At 39.8% G+C, this 20,335-nt stretch overlaps 1 pseudogene; it reads left to right on the top strand.

The window, feature by feature from the left end:
• LOC122697713 overlaps positions 1-14,020 on the top strand; it is a 107,971-nt pseudogene extending 93,951 nt beyond the window's left edge.
• Positions 14,021-20,335: the final 6,315 nt, after the last annotated feature.

Raw genomic sequence — 20,335 nt, 5'->3', positions numbered from 1 at the left:
TTATACTGGGTCTTTGCTGCTATGAGGGGGCTTTCTCTGGTTGCCAAAAGTGGGGGCTACTCTCTAGCTGTAGTGCATGGGCTACTCATTTTCAGTGGCTTCTCTTGTTGCAGAGCATGGATGGTAGAGTGTGTGGGCTCAGTCGTGGCACATGGACTTGGCTGCCTTGTGTCATGTGGGATCTTCTGGGACCAGGGATCAAACTTGTGTCCCATGCATTGGCAGGAGGATTCTTAACCACTGGACCACCAGGAAAGTCCCTGTCATAAACATCTTCAACAGTCTCCCAAGTCACGCCAGGAAAGGAGGGTTTGCCTACTGCCACTCCAGCTCTGGTACTATAACCCTCATCTATTGGCCTTTCTAAAACCATTTTGGTAGGATTCTACTTACTGTTTGTCTTTTGTCAAGGAAAGGAGGTTCCTCCTGTCACCCTAGGCATAACCTCTCCTTTTTGTACAAAGGACATAAGGATCGGCTGTGGCTCAGCTTCCTGGGAGTTGGTATTCCACCTCACATGACTCCATCCCAGCTTTATCTAAGTAGATACAATTCTTCTCCAAGGGATGTCTTGGCAACTGCACCCAGAATTTCATTCTATTCCTCAGAAATCATTTTTTCCCTGAAGTATAGACTCATGTTTAAATAAATCAGTCATATAATGTGTGTGATTTATTTCACCTTTGAACATGAGTTGCTTATCTAGCAAATTTTTTAGAGTATCCCAGTGTTTTCATTCTCAGCGCCAAAAAGTTTTTGTTACGTCTCTATTTCTATGTTTTATTAGCTTGCAGGAGTTCACCATCACACTTGAAAAATAGCAAAAAGGTTATGAACTGCCTGTTACTATCTTTGCATAATCCTACCCTTCACTTCAGAGAGATTTCAAGTACTTTCCAATCCATTTTGTGGGACTTTTTCTTTAAGCTTGGAAATCTGTAAAAAGCAAATTTTGATTTGCAGTCTCTGTTACATACTCTTACCCCCTAGCAAATCCCTTGCAAACCAGGGTGGAAAGAACAATTCCAAATTAGGCACCACTTTGGCAACTGCTTTAAGGAAATGTCCTAATTTAAAAAAAAAATAAAGTTTATATCAACACGTTTATATATATATATATATATATTCCTCTGAAATTTGGACACATCAAAGTCCATTTAAAGAGATCATTTTCTCAATGACTGCTGCTTTGGTGATATTACTTACTGTCCTGTTTCAAAGTTCATTTTGTAAACTTTGAAGACACTTTGAAGACATGTTTACAAAGGCCATATGTGTCACCATTGAGACGGGGCGAGAATTAAAAACCATGTTGATAAAACCAAAGCCAAAGTTTGGGGAAAGAATTGGATTTGTTTAGCTATGTATTTCTTTCAGTGTTTTTAAATGACCCTGGAATGGCCACTCCTGGACTGTAGGAGTAAATGACAAGACAATATATATGTGAGAAGTGACAATTCCCACGCACCGCTGAGACATTCACAGTGAAGGTGGCTTATTTGAGTTATAAGTCTGGCAGTCTGGGGAGCCTTTTGGGTCTTGAAATTCTCCCTTCCAAGGGAGATAGCTGGGCTCATCCAGGGTCTGTGGATAGGTTATCTCATTGAACTAAAAACAGTCCTAATGAAACAAGATGGGACTCCCATTTCCTCAGCCCCCAGCATGGGAGTTTACATCTATCATATCGCTAGTTAAGCCTCACAGTAGCCCAGAGAGGTAGAAAACATTCTGAAATTAAGGAAACAAAAGCTCAGAGAGCTTAAATAATTTGCTCAAGGTCATTCACTCTCTAATAAGATTCCCTGGGATGTGAACTCTGAACTGATGACTAAGAGACTTTTCTCAGAGCCTCTCCTAAATCTAGATCAAAGACTATTAGTTTGTCTCTGCACCAACCACCAAGCCCACTCCTAATCCTGGCAGAGGGCTGACTAATGAATGCCCTAGATGATGGAGATTAGATGGGAGAACGTGGCCAGTAGGGAAAAACTCAAATAGCTATGAGCAGGTGGTAGGTCGGGCTCATTTCTGTATTCTAATCCTACCCTTCAAAAACATACTATCTCCCTACTGGATCCTAGTAGAACACCTGGCGGGTGCTCATGATTTTGTTGCATTCAATCTGTCACTAATAAGACTTATTATAATGATGATAGTGATGATAACAATAGCAACAATAAACAGAGTTAAAATTTAATAAGCAATTTACTATAAGATAGACAATGTCCTGGGCTTCCCAGGTGGCTCAATGGCAAAGAATCTGCCTGCAACGCAGGTGACTCGGGTTCGATTCCTGGGTTGGGAAGACGCCCCCTGGAGAAGGAAATGACAACCAACTCCAATATTCTTGCCTGGGAAATTCCATGGACAGAGGAGTCTGGCAGGTTACAGTCCACGGGGTCACAAAAAGAGTGAGGCACAACTTAGCAACTAAACCACAAACAACAGACACTGTCCGACACATACCAAAACCATTAACTTTTTGTGTGCTCGCAGAAACCAACGCGGGAAGTACTATTCATTATAGCATCTCACAGATGAGAAAACAAAGGAGCTTGTCCAAGATTACACAGCTAGCAAAAGTCAGAGAATCAAACTGATCAGGCTAGGTTTAGTAATTGTAATCTTAACCACTCTACCAGTATTTTTCAAACATTGTAATGGGGCATTTGTCCAAAATACTCTTCCCAGTTACCTTCTCTGGAAAATCTAGTCTAGGAGTTTTGGGTTGGGACCCAGAGCCCTGCAAATTTTTAAGAGCCCCATGAGATTCCTGCGATGATAAACACAGCATGCCTGCCTGCCGTCTCTCACTACTGACAAAACCCCTCTAACAGCACATTTGAGCACTGTCAGAAGCATTGGGTTTTGCAAGGAAGAGTGAATTTATTTGTGAGTACAAGGAGAATAACTCCCAATGGAAAAGGGTTTTTTTTTTTTTTTTTTCCTTCCTCCAACATTCACAGCTCAAAAGAAGGTGTTGAGGGTATACATTCTTGAGAAGGGTTGACTTTTCTTTGGAGTTCCTGCTCTTCTTACTGTTAATGGAAGAGAGTCTGGAGACCCCTTCTCCTGTGGGCCTCAGTTCTTGGTAAGAACACAAAAAAGAATCTGGGGTTTTACCTGTTGCAAGAGAGTTTATTGAAGGTAAAGAGAGAACAGAGAGAACACCTCAAGAGAGAGGTGGGCCAGGCCAAGGAAGCCAATGGCCTTGGGGAGAGCTGGGGTGTAGGGTTTTTAAGGTAAGGTTCTTTTGCATAATCCAGGAGGCTGTTGATTGACAGTCTTAATTGACAGCTGCAGTTTGTATAACAAGAGGTTCTACTACACCTTTCCTTCCAATAATTCAGTCTGTTATAATTAGATGTATGTATTCGTAGGCTATTTATGAACACTTAATGAGCCCTATGGCCACCAAAGGTTATCTAAGGATATGATAGCATGAGGTCTGTACATGTGCCAGAGTGGGGAAAGTCCCTCAAGTTGGCCAGTGAGGGATTTTTCCAGTCCCTTGACCATTTTGGAGTACTGATGGGATGTGTGCTTGGGAAGGGGTTGGCAAATAGCTTGAGATTAGGGGGCTATTTCACATTCAGTCAATGGGGCCATGTCTTGCTGCTCATGGCTAACTTCCTGCCTAACATTACTCATATAAGGCTTCCTCAGCACATTATCATAGCCTTTCTACTATTGCAGACGGATTTTTCTTCTGCTGCTTCAGAAGTCTGAACAAAAGAGAGCAAACTGGCAGAAGAAGCCCTGGTTCCTTCTATAGTCATCATGAACTGGAAGAAGTCACAAGTTCACTGACAACTGAGGAGTTAGCAAGATTACAGAGGGGACTGGATCAGGAATGGCCTTGTCTATAGTGGCAGGTGGGTTCTCTGAGAAGCAGATGCCAAGATAAGACTAGACGTGTGAGAGGTTTATTGGGAAAAACACCAGAAGGATAAAGGGAGAGGAAATAGAAGAAGGCTAGAAGAGCCATCAGATTGTGATGTACATTTGACACCTGTGAAAGGAAAGAAGGAAGGAAGAGGACTTCCTCGCAGTCCAGTGGTTAATACTTCAGCTTCCAAGGCAGGGGATACAGGTTTAATCCCTGGTCAGGGAATTAAGATCCCACATGCCTCGTGGCCAAAAAAGTAAACATAAAACAGAAGGGATGTGGTAACAAATTCAGTGTGTGTGTGTGGTTAGTCACGTCTAACTCTGTGACCCCATGGACTGTAGCCCTCCAGGCTCCTCTGTGCAAGGAATTTTCCAGGCAAGAATACTGAAGTGGGCTGCCATTTCCTACTCCAGGGGCATCTTCTCTACCCAGGGATCGAAACCCCATCTCTTGCATCTCCTGCATTGGTAGGCGGATTCTTTACCACTGCACCACCTGGGAAATCCAACAAATTCAATATAGACTCAAAAAAAGGGAACAATTCACAATGAAACTTAGAAAATTTTTTTAAAAAATGAGGAATGAAGAAATTGGGTTGGAAAAGCTCCAGAGACTGCAGCAAAATCCTGAGAAAGCCTTGGCAAAGCTGATTAGGAGCTCCTAAAAGCGAGGGTCACCTGTTAGGAGAGTCTTGCATTGTGGTCAGTCACGGTCTTGTGCAGTTTGGAGCAAGAGTGGTCCTGCAGTGAGTGCTGTGGCAGACCCACAGCCCTGGTGGCTGGATGCTGACAGTCACCATGCTCTTTGCAGCAGGCTGTTTGGGAAGCGATGTGAGGAGTATCCCTCCGTAGTTGTCACATATGTGTGGCTACAGAGCTTAAATTTAGTCCTGAAAGCAAAGGTCATTTTAGAAAATGCAATGGGGAGATAAAGAGACTAGTCAGTAGGCTGCTACAAAAATTCAGCCATGAATGGAAAAGAGCTGAGAGCAAAGAAGCAGCCATGGGAAGAGAGGCATGAGCTGCATTCAAAAGCTAGGAAGCTAAATGTTGGCTCTTCAAGACACAATGAAGAAAATGAAAAGGCAAGGCACAGACTCTGTGAAAATATTGGCAAAACATATATCCAATAAAAGATTCACATCCAGGAAATACAAAGAACTTCTATGACTCTATAAAAAGAGACAAACAACTCAATAAAGAAAAGCAAATGATATTACTAGATACCTTACCAAAGAAGATAAATGGATGCAAATTTCATGAGAAGATGCTCAACATCGTTAGTCCTTGGGAAAATATAAAATAAATGATGATGAAATGTGCTGCTACTCCTATTAGAATGGCTACCATTAAAAGACGGCTTCTCTGGTGGTTCAGCAGTAAAGAACCCACCTGCCGATGCAGGAGACATGGGTTTGATTGATCCCTGATCTGGAAGGAAATGGAAATCCACTCGAGTCTTCTTGCCTGGAGTATCCCATGGACAGAGGAGCCTGGTGGACTTCATGGGGTCACAAAGAATTTGACATGACTCAGTGACTGAACAAAACATCAACTATTAAAAGATGGATAATTCCAAGTGTTGATGAGAATACAGAAAAACTGGAACCTAAATACAATGATGGTGGGATGTAAACTAGAGCATCCAGTTTGTAAAACTACAGCAGTTTCTTAAAAAGTTAAGCATACACTCAACCATATAAACCAGCAATTCCAGTTCTAAATATCTACCCAAGAGAAACAAAAACCTGTGTCCACACTAAGACTTGTATGAGCATGTTCTTAGCAATATTAGTCACAATAGCCAAAAACTGGAAAAGCAATCAAATGTCCATAAACAAGCAAACTATGGTATACTCATACAATGGAACACTGTTAACTATAAAAGGAACTGCTGAAACCCAATACTTTGGCCACCTGATGAGAAGACCTGACTCATTGGAAAAGGCCCTGATGCTGGGAAAGATTAAAGGCAGAAGGAGAAGGGATCAACAGAGGATGAGATGGTTGGATGCCATCATTGATTCAGTGGACATGAATTTGAGCAAACTCTGCAGATTGTGAAGGACAGAGAAGCCTGGTGTGCTACAGTCCATGGGGTTTCAGAGAGTCGGACATAATTGAGCGACTGAACAACAACAAAAAAGGAACACGCTATTGATACATGCAACATCAATGGATCTCAAAAACATCATGGAAAGTGAAATAAGCCAGATACAAAAGACTTCATATTATGTAATCCCATTTATACGGGATTTCTAGAAAAGGCAAAACTGTAGAAACAGGCGGTTGTTTGAGGCCAGGGTGGGAGTACAGAGAAAGGTACAGAGAACTTTTCAGTATAACAGGAGTGTTTTAAAACTGAATTGTGATGACAGTTGCCCAACTATATACATTTATTGAGACACATTGAAGAACCTATTTAAAGTGAGTGAATTTTATGAAATGTAAATTAAATCTCAAAAAACTGTGAAAAATAAAATGAGCTAAGAAGGCAAACAAGATGGGCTATGGCAACTCACTGTATGTCTAGAGGGTAAGATTGAAGAAAAAGTCAAGGATGATGCCTAGGTGTCTAGCTAGGGTCCATCAGGGAGGATAATGTTATAAAATAATATTTGAAATAGGAGGAAAAGCAGATTTAGAATTTAGCTTTGCACATGTTAATTTTAAGCTGGGTTTTGAAAACCCGATGAAGATTTCCAATGAAGAGTTGTAATGAGTAGTCTAGAGATCCTGAAAGGGATAGGAGTTGGAAAGTGTTTGAGAAATCATCCACTTTTAAGGAGGTAGCTGAAACTCTAACAGTGGCTGAAATCCTCCAAGAAGAATATTCAAGTGAGGGTTCAAGCTCAGTTGAAATACATTTTCAACTAATTGTGAGCAACCTAATGAAGGTCAACTTCCCTAGAGAGTATTTCATTATTTGTGTGATGATAGGAAGGAATTGCCTTATACTTTGTATATTTTTTCAGTAGCTCAAGACCTTAGAAATTCCGCTTATAAATGTCAGAGCTATTATGTAGAGGTAATTTAACCCAGCCTGTATTATCCAATATTTATCTTACGTCACATAACTGGAAGCTGAACCATGGCCAAGTGAACAATATCTGAGGACCTACCCTACACATGATGATGTGTTAAGCATTCTTGAGATTGCAAGGGAATTTAAGTTTGAGGAGCTGATTTCAAGAAGTTTGCAGTCTGGTCCTACAGATGCTGTACCTTTTCAGTATATGGATTCTGGAGTAGGCAGAGAATGGTGGCAACTAACACCTGGAACAGCCAAACAAATAAAAATTAATATTAAAAAAAAGAATGTAGCCCATAGTCTGAAATATATAGGATAGTCCATTCTTTAAGGGTGTAACACTCTTCCATTCATACAGAGATTAAAAGTTGCTGAAAAGAGAATAACATTGGTCTTGTTAGAGGTTTACAGGAACACTGGAAGCTGATGGCAGCAAGAACAAAAGATTTCGACCAGAGAAGTCTTTAACAACTAACCACACCCCTCCCTCACCTTACCTTTAAAAATGCTTTGCAGCTACTATAAAACACAGGGAACTCAGCTTCGTGCTCTTGAGGGAGGCTCAAGATGGAGGGGATATATGTATACTTATGGCTGATTCATGTTGCTGTACAGCAGAAACCAACACAAAATTGTAAAGCAATTATCCTCCAATTAAACATTAATTTTTAAAAAATTAAACATAAATTTAAAAAATTTTTAAAAATTATCCATAAAAATTGGAATTTTTTGCCAATGAAAAATGCTTTGTTGAAACACTTTAAGAAGTTTGGGATTGAGGGGTCACAAGTCATCCTTTCTACTTGCATGTCCTGCAATAAACTTCTCTCTACTCTAAAATCTAATCTTTCATTTTGTTTGGTCCCTCTGTACGTTGGGCACACCATCTTGCATCCGGTAACAGTAACTGTTGGGTTATTTGTCTCTGTAATGATCCTTTACTGGAAATAAACTTGAGGACATTGCTCAGGCCAAAAAGGCTTCTGTTTTGTTTCAAAAAGTGAGTTCTTGTGGGTTTCTTTTTTAAGTTCACATTGGTCATTTTATTTGAAGTGAATTTTATCCTGATTTTCCGAGAGACACGGTAAGCATTATTCTCAGAAGCCATGAATATGTTGTGTAATTCCATGCAACGATGGGTGTGCTCCAGACAATGGAGAAATGAAACAGGTCTCTTGACCTTTTGTAAACAACCTCCCTACATGGAAATACAGATGCAGGAGCTGGAGGTGGGTCTGACAAGTGATTTGAGCGAGAAAGGCAGCTCTATAAACTCTATGGCCAGAGGGAAGGAAATTATTGGCTGAGATTGGCAAATGGATAATGAGGCCTTTGAAAGCCACTGAGGAGGAGTAAAAGTAGCAGGCGTCAAGAGTGGGAACACAGAGAGACAACACATTCTGACGATCACGGGCAGGGAGTGGCATCCCCCTGTGGTGTGGTAAGGAGACTGCTGTGTCAACAACTGCAGTGATGCTCCAAATGACACAATATGGCTAAGGGAGAGAGAACTGGAGTGGGCCACCAGTTCCACCATCAGACAAGGGAAGGGACCCACCAAATGTGTTCCATCCATGTTAACTATGAGTGAGCTGGAAATATAATGTCATTCTTCAAGTTTGCTCCACAAAGGATGGCAAGCTTCTTCTGTCCTCCAGTAGAGAGTTACCAAGAACTCCAGGATGACCTATGGCAGGGGTCCCCTACCTTTTTGGTACCAGGGGCTTGTTTTGTGGAAGACAATTTCCCTTTAGACAGGGAGGCAGAGAGAGGGGTTGATGGTTTCATTTCACCTGCCATTTACCTCTTGCTGGGCAGCCTGGATCCTAACAGGTACCAGTTCATGTCCCAGGGCTGGGGACCCCTGGACTAGGAGGAAGCCGGATGCCCCCTGTCAGTATCCACAGCACAGCAGCCTCCAGACTCTATGCACCACTAAGCTGGGGGTGTCTCCACAGACACACTTTCAGAACTGTCCTGCAGCTGAGGACCACTACAAGAGAGCAAAATACATAAGCATTCTTGGGACATTTCTTTTTCCTTCTGCATGCAAAATGAGTTTTCCCAACATCCAAGTTTTTTCAGCTCAAGAGCATATTTTTTAATTATTTAAAAATCACTTAGTTTAAGAGGAAAATTTTTATATGGTCTCCTCTAGTTTTTTTTACATGAAATTTGGACTCATTTCTGATTTACACAAACTGTATTCCTTCACTGCTTACAAATCTTCAACAGACTCCCACCACCATAAAAGAAAATGTTTGTGACTTAAAAAAAAAAAAACACAAGCAGGTGATCTCCGTATAACTTGTCAATTGCCAATGGTGAGGATAAATAATGTACACACAAGGAGATTCTTAGCTAGTTATTATAATCATTACATCTTGCTTCAGAACTGTCTTTGTTCTTGTTGTATTGCTACTACAATGGAAGGGGTCAAAAAACTTGACATGAGGAGAAGGAGCTCACATGATCCAGAGGGCTTGGGCAGGCATGAGAAATGGTCCAGGAAAGAAGTTCCAGTTCTTTCTGGTCCTCCCTCCAACCATCTTGGCTGTATATCTACTGAAGTTCCCATAAAACATTTAGTCCAATCCATGTATCCATCTGCCTTGGATAGGAATGTGTTTTGTGTCCATGTCTAGCTTTGATGCCTCTGAATTTTGTAATTATGATCATTTTCTTTAAGAAAAATCTTGCAGGACTTCCCTGGTGGTCCAGCGGCTAAGACTCTGGGCTTTTACTGCAGGAGGTCTGGGTTTGATCCCTGGTCAGGGAACTAGACCCCTCATGCTGCAACTAACAGTTCACATGCCACAACTAAAAAAGATCCCACATGCTATGATTAAGACCCAGATAAACAAATAAATAAGCAAACTTTTTTTTTTAATTTAAGGAAAAGAAAAATCTTGCTAGTAACTTACAAATGTTTTTGCACAGGCTGAGAATTTGGATTTAATTTTAATACATATTGATTTGTTCCTGAATAGGATTTTATTGAGCCTCTTGGGTTTGAAATTCGGCCCACCTCATCTGATGCATACCGGAGTAGGGATGCTTGAGAAGTGGTTATGCCTTCCATGATACAGTGGAAATGCACAGTCAGCTCCTTCTAAGCATTCTGACTTTGCCTTTGACCTTATACCCAGAGTTTTAGGTAAAACCAGTGAATGCAGAACATTCTTTGATATTTCAGGCTTTTTGATATTCAAGAGGGCACGTTGTATCAGAATCTGTTGGTTTGTTATAGGCATCAGTTTCATCTCATAAATTGAATGTTCAATCTGGTCTCATTGACCATGTTTGTTGAAAGATCATATTTATTTTTCTTAAAATTAATTTTTTGCTGTCATTGTTGATCAGTGACACAAAAGATGCATTTTCTGTCCTATGAAGTGTCTATTTGGGTAATAATTTACACGTAAGAACCAAACTGCCACATCATATAAGCTCTAGCTATTTAATCTGTCTGCTTAATGGTAAGCCTTGTCCCACAAATGTACTCTCAGTGTGGGCCCCGGATATAAAGATCAGTCATGACACGTGAAATCAGACTTTTTCTTCCTCCAGAATGTGTCCTTCTGTAAAATATCAGAGGTAGTTTATAAATCAATCAGGGCAGACTTATAAAGGTTGCTAGTTTTAAAGTCATTTGCATTTATGTAAATTAGTATATCTGTTCATTCACCATTACTCTGGGTGAAGATGCTGTTAGCTGTTATTTTTAACTTAAAAAAGACTGCCTAAATCACCACTCTTCTTTCTGTTGGCTTCAGTACAACACAGAAATGAACTTTTGTGTATTCCTTCTCAGGCACAATATATTTGCCAATATATATCCCACCTCACATATATATTGGCATATATGTATCCCACCTCGTGGGCTTTCCTCATAGCTCAGTTGGTAAAGAATCTACCTACAATGCAGGAGACCCCAGTTTGAATCCTGGGCTGGGAAAATCCCCTGGAGAAGGGATAGGCTACCCACTCCAGTATTCTTGGGCTTCCCTTGTGGCTCAGCTGATAAAGAATCCACCTACAATGTGGGGGACCTGGGTTCGATCCCTAGGTTGGGAAGATCCCCTGGAGAAGGGATAGGCTACCCACTCCAGTACTCTGGTCTGGAGAATTCCACAGACTGTATAGTCCATGGGGTCCCAAAGAGTTGGACACGACTGAGCGACTTTCACTTTCGCATCCCACCTCATATAGTTTTCTTACAATGTGGCTGTCCCTCTTCTGAGTCAGACTGGGGAGGTCACGACTACGTCAACCAACAGAGTATGGTAGGAAATCATGCTGTGTGCTAAGTCGTGTCCAGCTCTTTGCAAACCCATGGACTGTAGCCCACCAGGCTCCTCTGTCCATGGAATTTTTCCAGGCAAGAATACTTGAGTGAGTTGCCATTTCCTCCTCCAGGGCATCTTCCCAGCCCAGGGATCAAACCTGCATCTTTTGCATCTCCTTCATTGACAAACATAGGAGAGATACTAAGTAAGTTCCTAGATAGATTATAAAAGTTTCAGCCTTATTCTCATTCTCCCACCCTCTCCTTCTCTCCATCTGTTTCTCTCTTTCTCTGAAATTGCTAACTCTGGATGATGCCAACCCTGGGCTATGAGGAAGCTCAATCTAGTCTCTGAGGGAAGTCCCTCTGGAGAGGTCCTCACAAAGAGTCTCTGAGACTCCCAGCCAGGGATCATCATCAACAGCTAGACAAGTGAGTGAAGGAGCCTTCAGATGACGGCCTAATTTCTATCCCCAGTTTCAAGTCTTCCATCTGAGGACTCAGTCACCTGAAATAACGGACTCAGGGAAGTGCATTTACTTTAACCTTAATTATGGAAATAACTTTATCTGAAATAAAGATTTTTTTCTTCAAAAAAAAAAAAAAGCTGCTTTAGACATTGTGAGGCAGAGACAAACCTTGCTCACTCTACCCTTTCTGAATTTCTGACTCATGAAATCCATGGGTAAAACAAATGGCTACTTTCTGCTACTAAGCATGACTTGTTACACATCCATAGTACCTGGAACATTTTCTTTTTTCTCTTCACATCTTTTCCTGGTTCTCTAAGATTAGTATAGAATGGAGCTGGGGAAGAAGATGTGATAATGAGGTATACTGGTGGAGGAACACTTGATACTCTTGCTTTTTCTTTTCTGTTTCCTCTCCTTTTTTTTTTTTTTTTTTCATATACCATATTTAACAAACTGATTTCTGGAGCCAGACTGCTTGTGTTAGAATCCTGGCCTTGCCCTTTATTAATTGTATGACCATAGAAAGTTATTTAACCCTCTTGGGCCTCAACTTTATCATCTGTAAAGTAGGACTAATAATAATACCTCTCAAAGAGGGTTTCTGGGAGATGATCAAATGAGCTAATACATGTGAAGAGCTTAGAATAGGGCTTGGTACACAGGAAGTGCTCATTAAAATATAAATATTACCTTTTTACCTTTAAGGAACTTCATTTTACTTTTATGATTTATGTTTAGTACATAAACATATTTCAATGTAAATAATGGAAAATTTTAACACACACAATCCAAATACCCAATAAACTTATTTCATTTCTGCATGTTTTCTTTAAGATCCCATCTACCCATAAACATAATTTTTAAAGCCATAATCATTGCAAAGATACAGAAGGACAGAAGTAATTACTTAGAGTATACCCTGTGAGATTAATTATTGTGAGCCAGGCAGCTACCCCAAGAGGTAGGATTATTCCTGTCTTATAAATGAGGAAACTACCATTCATTTGATCAACAGAATATTATTCAGATACCACAATTATAAGACAGGAAACTGAGTAACATTATGTGAACAATACAATGTGAAGTGAAAAAAAGTAGGCTATAGGACTGCAGATATTAAGATTACTAGCGGCAGACTACCAAGAAAAACTATGTGTAGTATATTCAATAAGCTAAAAAGACAATCTGAAAATTATAGCATGGAACTGGAAACTGTAAAAAAGTGACCTGGAATTTTTTGAAAGAGACTGAATAAAAAGTTGCAGAGTTGAAAAATATAATAATAAAAATAAGATCTCAGCAGGGAGGTTTAATACCACCTAAAGAGAGACTTGGAGAATTGGAAGATGGATAAAAAATATTAAAAATGAGTTGGGTGTAGAGTCCATGTGCAAAGGCATCCATAGCCAGTGGGGCAAGGACCATGTTGCTTCCAAACATCCTGCTCACTGGTACACCAGGGGCTGGAAAAACTACATTAGGTGAAGGACTTGCATCAAGATCAGGACTGAAATACATTAATGTGTGTGATTTAGCTCGAGAAGTTTGACCACCAAATATCAAGGAGTCTGGCAAGATGGCTTCTCCCAACAGCATGCCAAAAAGATGCACAGATGATGGCACAAATCCTGAAGGGTATGGGGATACCAGAATATGAACCAAGAGTTATAAATCAGATGTTGGATTCTGCTTTCCGATATGTGACCACAATTCTAGATGATGCAAAAATTTATTCAAGTCTTGCTAAGAAAGCTACTGTTGATGCAGATGATGCATTATTGGTGATCCAGTGTCCTGCTGATCAGTCTTTTACCTCTCCTCCCCCAAGAGATATTTTTATTAGATATTGCAGGGCAAAGAAATCAAACCCCTTTGCCATTGATCAAGCCATATTCAGGTCCTAGATTGCCACCTGATATTTATTGCTTGATGGCTCCAAATTATAGACCTAAGTCTTTACCAAAAAAGGCGTCTACTTCTGCAGGAAGAATGATAGTTCCACAGTTAAGTGTTGGTTCAGTTACTAGCAGACCAAGTACTCCCACACTTAGCACACCAACCCCACAAGCCATGTCCATTTCAACTAAAGTAGGGGCTTCAGTGTCCCTTACAGGGCAAAGGTTCACAGTACAGATGCCCACTTCATTATCCCCAGCTGTAAAAGCATCAATTCCTGCAACATCAGCAGTTCAGAATGTTCTAATTAATTGGTCATTAATTGGGTCCAAAAATATTACCACTAACATGGTGTCATCACAAAATACTGCCAATAAAGCATCAAATGCATTGAAAAGAAAATGTGAAGATGATGATGACAATGACTATGATAATTTGTAATCTAGCCTTGAAGCATGTAAACATGTACACTTGGTTTTGAATCTATTGTACTGAGATTAAATATGCATGCTAGATGTTTCACGTGTTCTAGAAAAGTAGTATTTAATGAGTAAATATGCTTACCATACTTTTCAATTGAGCTGTCATGTTAGATTTTCTTAGTAGGGTTAGTAAAGGTTTCTCGTCAGCCTTTAAGTGTAAAAAATAGAGTTGCAATTCATACATTTAAAAATAATATTAAAAATGAATCCTGGAGAAATGAACAAATCCTTAGAAAATGCAGAAGTGAAGATAAAAGGTATAGAGCATGTAATAGAATTCTAAGATGCTTAATTGGATTCACGAAGAAAAAGTAAAAGACAAAGGAGCAATATTTGAAGAATTATGGATGAGAATTTGCTAGAACTGATGAACACCACCAAGTCAAAGAGCATAATCAGTCAAAAACTAGATGAATAAAGGAAATTCACACTTGGGTGCATTAGAGAGCACCTTTATAAAATCAAAGACAAAAACAAAATTGTAAAATCAGCCAGAAAGAAAAAAGAAAGCCTTCAAATGAGCTGTAATTAGACTGACAGCTGACTTCTCAACAACATTGATGGAAGCCAGAAACCAGTCTTTGGTGTGCTGAAAGCAATAAATAAATGATAACTGTTAGAATTTTGCACCAGGAAAAATGTCCTTCAGGAATAGCATTTTCTTTCAAACCCTTAGTTCACCACTAATCAGTCACAGCAAAGGATTTTCTAAAAGGTACATGTAGTTAGAAGAAAATAATCCCAAATCTCATACTAAAGCATTTAGATGGTCTTTAAGTCTTAAATATAGATTTTAAATCTGACTTTAGATTTTGTTTAAAAAGAAAAATTTTCACTATATACTATTTTTGTTCCTTGGAATTGTATTCATGATTTTAAAAGTCAACATAGAAAGTGCTTCTCTTAGTACACTTTGTATGTTAATATAGCCAGACTAAAAGAAAGTTAACCCCAAAGTTGTTGTGGTTCAGTTCAGTTCAGTCGCTCAGTCGTGTCCAACTCTTTGCAACCCCATGGATTGCAGCACGCCAGGCCTCCCTGACCATCACCAACTCCAGAGTTTACTCAAACTCATGTCTATTGAGTCGGTGATGCCATCCAACGATCTCATCCTCTGTTATCCCTTTCTCCTCCTGCCCTCAATCTTTCCCAGCATCAGGGTCTTTTCAAATGAGTCAGCTCTTCGCATCAGGTGGCCAAAGTATTGGAGTTTCAGCTTCAGCATCAGTCCTTCCAATAAACACCCAGGACTGATCTCCTTTAGGATGGACTGGTTGGATCTCCTTGCAGTCCAAGGGGCTCTCAAGAGTCTTCAACATCACAGCTCAAAAGCATCAATTCTTCGATGCTCAGCTTTCTTTATAGTCCAACTCTCACATCCATATACGACTACTGGAAAAACCATAGCCTTGACTAGATGGACCTTTGTTGGCAAAGTAATGTCTCTGCTTTTTAATATTGTTTTTAATATTGTCATTGTGGTTATAAACTAGAAAATAGAGTAACAAGCTCCTTTCAGGATGACATCAGGAGGTAGTAAATTAACATGAATCCCAGTCATAAAGATATATGCATATTTATGCTTCTAAACAGTGGAGATCAAGCTGTAGTTATAATTAAAAATCTAACCAGCACAATATGAAAAAGTAGGATGCTCTCTATCTCACTATGTAAGATATTTCAATTTGGATTCGACAGAAGTCAGGAGTATTCAGAAGGACCTACTAGACTCAAGACTACAAATTCTGTTTGACTTTTTCATTTAATCACAGAATCATGCAACTGCTATGGTTGATGTTATCCTGCACTGCACACTCGTAATAGATAGACTATAGAGAATCAAATAGATCAAATCATAATATTTTAAATTTGGAAGTTACTCAGAGATGTAGGAATTACATGTTTATTATGCCTCAAAAGTTTGAATCCACTCACTGACAATGACTCACTGCTTTTTATTCTATGACTGAACATTATGATTGAAAATTTTTTCAGTCAGTTCAGTTCAGTCGCTCAGTCGTGTCCGACTCTTTGCGACCCCATGAATCGCAGCACGCCAGGCCTCCCTGTCCATTACAAACTCCCGGAGTTTACTCAAACTCGTGTCCATTGAGTCGGTGATGCCATCCAGCCATCTCATCCTCTGTCATCCCCTTCTCCTCCTGCCCCCAATACCTCCCAGCATCAGGGTCTTTTCCAATGAGTCAACTCTTTGCATGAGGTGGCCAAAGTATTGGAGTTTCAGCTTCAGCATCAGTCCTTTCAATGAACACCCAGGACTGATCTCCTTTAGGATGGACTGGTTGGATCTCCTTGCAGTCCAAGGGGCTCTCAAGAGTCTTCTCCAACACCACAGTTTAAAAGCATCAGTTTTTCGGTGCTCAGCTTTCTTCACATTGAGCCCAATTTCTTTTCTATAGGAGAGTTTCCCTGACAGCTCTTTTCTATGACTTATTCTAACTTGTTTAGCTCCATCCTTTCCATAGCAACAGAGGCCAAGCTTATTCCCTCTTTCTTTCTTTTTGTTCCCCTCTAGCATATTCCCTTTTTTATATAACAGACCATCGCATGTTAAAAGATGACCATAGGAACTTCCCTGTGGTTAGGATTTCTTGCTTCCATTGCAGGGGGCATGGGTTTGATTCCTACTTGAGGAACTAATCCTGTATGCCAATGCAATGCAGCCAAAAATAAATAAATGAAATTTAAAAGGTGACTATAATGTCCCCCTTTAGTGTTTCCTCTCTCAGGCTAAACAACTCTCTTGTGACAAAGCCTTGCTCAATTTGCCTGTGTTTGGCTAGTCAGAAGAAAAACAACTGGATTCAAGGAAGAAAGGAATGGCCGGATGAGAAGTAGAAAAAGTTAAAGCACAGAAGGGGAGGTGAACTTTGAGAAAATGAACAGAGCCAACACATGTTTTATAAGGTTAAGCATGACTTTTATGTACTTGGTGATTATTTTTAAATATTTAGGGCTCATGTGATGCATTAAAAGTAGGAAGACTCTTTGATCATGTTGTAAAGATACAAATCTGAAGCTCAAGGTGGCCTAGGAACTTTCTGCCAGGAAGATGATGGCAGCTAATTCTGAGATGGGCTTGGTAAACAAAATATCCAGCTATATCCTTAGATTTTGAAAGAGCACACTGTAATAAAAGATTCCAATTAAAATTATCTAGCTAAAAATCTAGGTGTAAGGAAATAGACTCCTGAGGTCTGGCCAACCCCATTAATGTTAACTGCAAAATATACCTATGTTCATGGAGCAAGGAATGTAAGAAAATGTGTTCATTTGGGGATTTGGGGATTTCAGGAAGACAAAGGACAGCCTGTCATTTCATGCTGATACTTGCTGAACATTGCCATGGACCTTAACTGCTAGAGATCAGAGCTTGTTAATATTCTTGGGTAAAAACTGAATTTTAATAGTGCTTTTTAGTGCCAAGAAATCTGGCTTCTACAGCTTGGAACCTGTACCATTGCCCATGTATAAATCATAACATAACAACTTGATAGAGGCTTCAGTTGTTGGGATCTAGCACTTGTGAGGACCACTAGGAAATGACAGCCTTCACATTCTGTAATGCTACACAGACTAATCTGACTAAAAGGATGCTCAGAAAATCTGCTCAGAGTGGATTCTTGAAGATTGGGGTAAACTGGAAAAAAATCCATGAGAAGATGGTAACTCATCTGATTCATGGCTACGATATTCACTTGTTTCTCCTAGCAAATAACAGTTTGTTCTGGGTTTCATATGGACTCCACTGCCTGTGGAAACATGACTGAGAGATAGATAAGTGTGTTAGCCATCTATTGCTGGAATAATGCTAAGTAACAAAACTCAACAAGCATAAACAAATAAGAATTTTACTTTTCTTACTCACTGGTCTGTGGACTGGTTAGCGTAGCTCTGCTTCAAGCTGCAGTTTGGCTAGTTTAGGTCCAAGCTGCAGATCAGGTTTGGGTCAGTTGTCTGTGTTCCATTCCGGGCCCACATTGAAGAGAGGGAAGCCATAGCAGGGCCATGTTCTTCTTACATCCCATGATCACAGGGATGCGAGAGGGCAAGCTACAACATACAAACAGACACGAGGCCTATGTTCACGTCGATTCCACAGCCCTCCACTGGCCAAGCCAACTGCCAACAAAGTGGAGTTTGGGGGAAAGCAAATTCTTCCCATCGTCCCATTGTCCTGTGGGGGTACAGTGCTGGCTGCAGAGAAAGGGTGTGGATGTACAACACTATTGCATGGGAGTGAAGACCTGAAACAAATAATCCAATCTTTCATAGTAAGTATCCTGTGTTTTTTGGTAAAGGCTGGCCTAGATAACTGCTTTTTTATTTAATTCACAGAATATATTTTAGACTAAAGCCTGACAGTGTTATATTGAGTGAATCCAGAAACACTGAAGAATTGACAACAGAGAAAGTCGTTAGTCCTAAATCCAAGACATTTAGAAGGCTCCCAGCTCCATGTGAAGGTCTCATGGTACTAAGTGGTAATGGGGATGCCTCAGGCCTCAAGCTCAGTGGGCTTGGCAAAGAAGCCCCTCTGCCATTCTGGTGGATTCAGGGTAAGGCAAATGCACTCAAGCTTCTTGACGTTGCCAACAATGCCAAAAGGGATATGCCTGCAAGAGGGCCATTAAAACATGAAAATGAAATAGAAATAAAGTAAAAGTTGGGATAAAGTGTCTAAGTGTGTTTATGGAAAGGCCTATCCATTTCTAAATGATGTAATGGAAAATCCATCTTCGGTTTACCCAAGTCAAGTCCATTTTATTAACTGAAGAATGTGACAATTTGTGACAAACTCTAAAGCCACTAACCAAAATCTCCTGCCTCTGGGAAAAGGGTAGCTGGAATTTCTGAACAAGTAAAATTGTGGCTTAAAGCTCTAGCGAGAAGCAATAAACTCAGAAATATTTAAGAGTCTATAGATGTGTGTGCATGTGTGAATAAATGAACATATGCATACATACAAATAAACACTTACATACTGTATGTTGATTTTGTCAACCAATGCTTGTCAAAGCAAGGACTAGATATTTTAATATCTGCATTTTTTATTCTTTATTAATATTCATTGCTGACAGCTTCTCTGGTTAAAATTAAGCCTTTCTTCAAATCAAATTTACCCAGCCTCAAAGATTCTCACTAGTGATAACCATGACATAAAAAATAAACCATCTTGCAATGGTTGAACTGGAAGCAAAGTATTCCAAGGTAAAGGTAAAATGTCTCCAAAGACATCTTGTAAAAATTAATTTAAAATGTATCAGAATGTATCATAAGTCTAAGTATAGAAATTGATGTCAAATTATAAAACTTTTGGGAAAAAAGAGGAGGGAAATCTTTATGACTGTGAATTAGACAGAGTTCTTAGATATGACATCAAAGTAATATTATAAAAAAATGATAAATTAGATTTCATTAGCAGTTTTAAAACTTTTACTTTATGAAAGACGCTGTTCAGAGAATGAAAAGATAAACTACAGACTTGGGAGAAAATATTCATAGATCATATATAAACACACGTATATATGACATGTATGTGTTTGTATGTGTGTCTTAAGTCACTTCAGTTGTGTCTGACTCTTTGCAACACTATGGCTCGCCAGGCTCCTCTGTCCGTGGGGATTCTCCAGGGGACAATACTGGAATGGGTTGCCTTGCCCTCCTCCAGGGAATCTTCCCCACCCAAGGACTGAACCCATGTCACCTGCACCTCCTGCACTGCAGGGGATTCATCATCACTGAGCCACCGGGGAAGCGCTGCGATAAATAGAGAGTCAGCAAAATGCAAGTAACTCAATTAGAAAGTGGCCCAAAGGTTTTTACTTTAGCAAAGATATGTAGATGACAAATATTTAAGTCCATAAAGAGAGGCTCACTGTCATTTACCACTAGGAGAATGAACATTATAACCATGTGAGATACCAGTACTTATTAAATGTCTAGAAAGTGTTTTAAGAATGTGAATACCAAGTGTTGATGAGGATAGAAAAAAGAATTCTTAAATATTGCCACTTAGAGGACAAAATGGTAGAGTCACTTTGGAAAACAGTGTTTAGGGGTTATTATAAATGTAATCATATGCTAACCACATGACCCAACAATCGCACCACTAGGCATTAATTTTGAGAAATGAAGACTTATGTCCTACCCTGGATGATAGGACCCTGGATGATAGGAATGCAATAAACACATTGCAGCACATCTAACTCACAGACAATACTCAGCAAAATCAAGAGAACGGACTACTGAT

Source organism: Cervus elaphus, chromosome 7 (genome assembly GCF_910594005.1).
Source record: "Cervus elaphus chromosome 7, mCerEla1.1, whole genome shotgun sequence".
Lineage (NCBI taxonomy): Eukaryota > Metazoa > Chordata > Mammalia > Artiodactyla > Cervidae > Cervus > Cervus elaphus.
The sequence above is the reverse complement of the archived record's forward strand: the minus strand, read 5'-3'. Positions and strand labels throughout refer to the sequence as shown.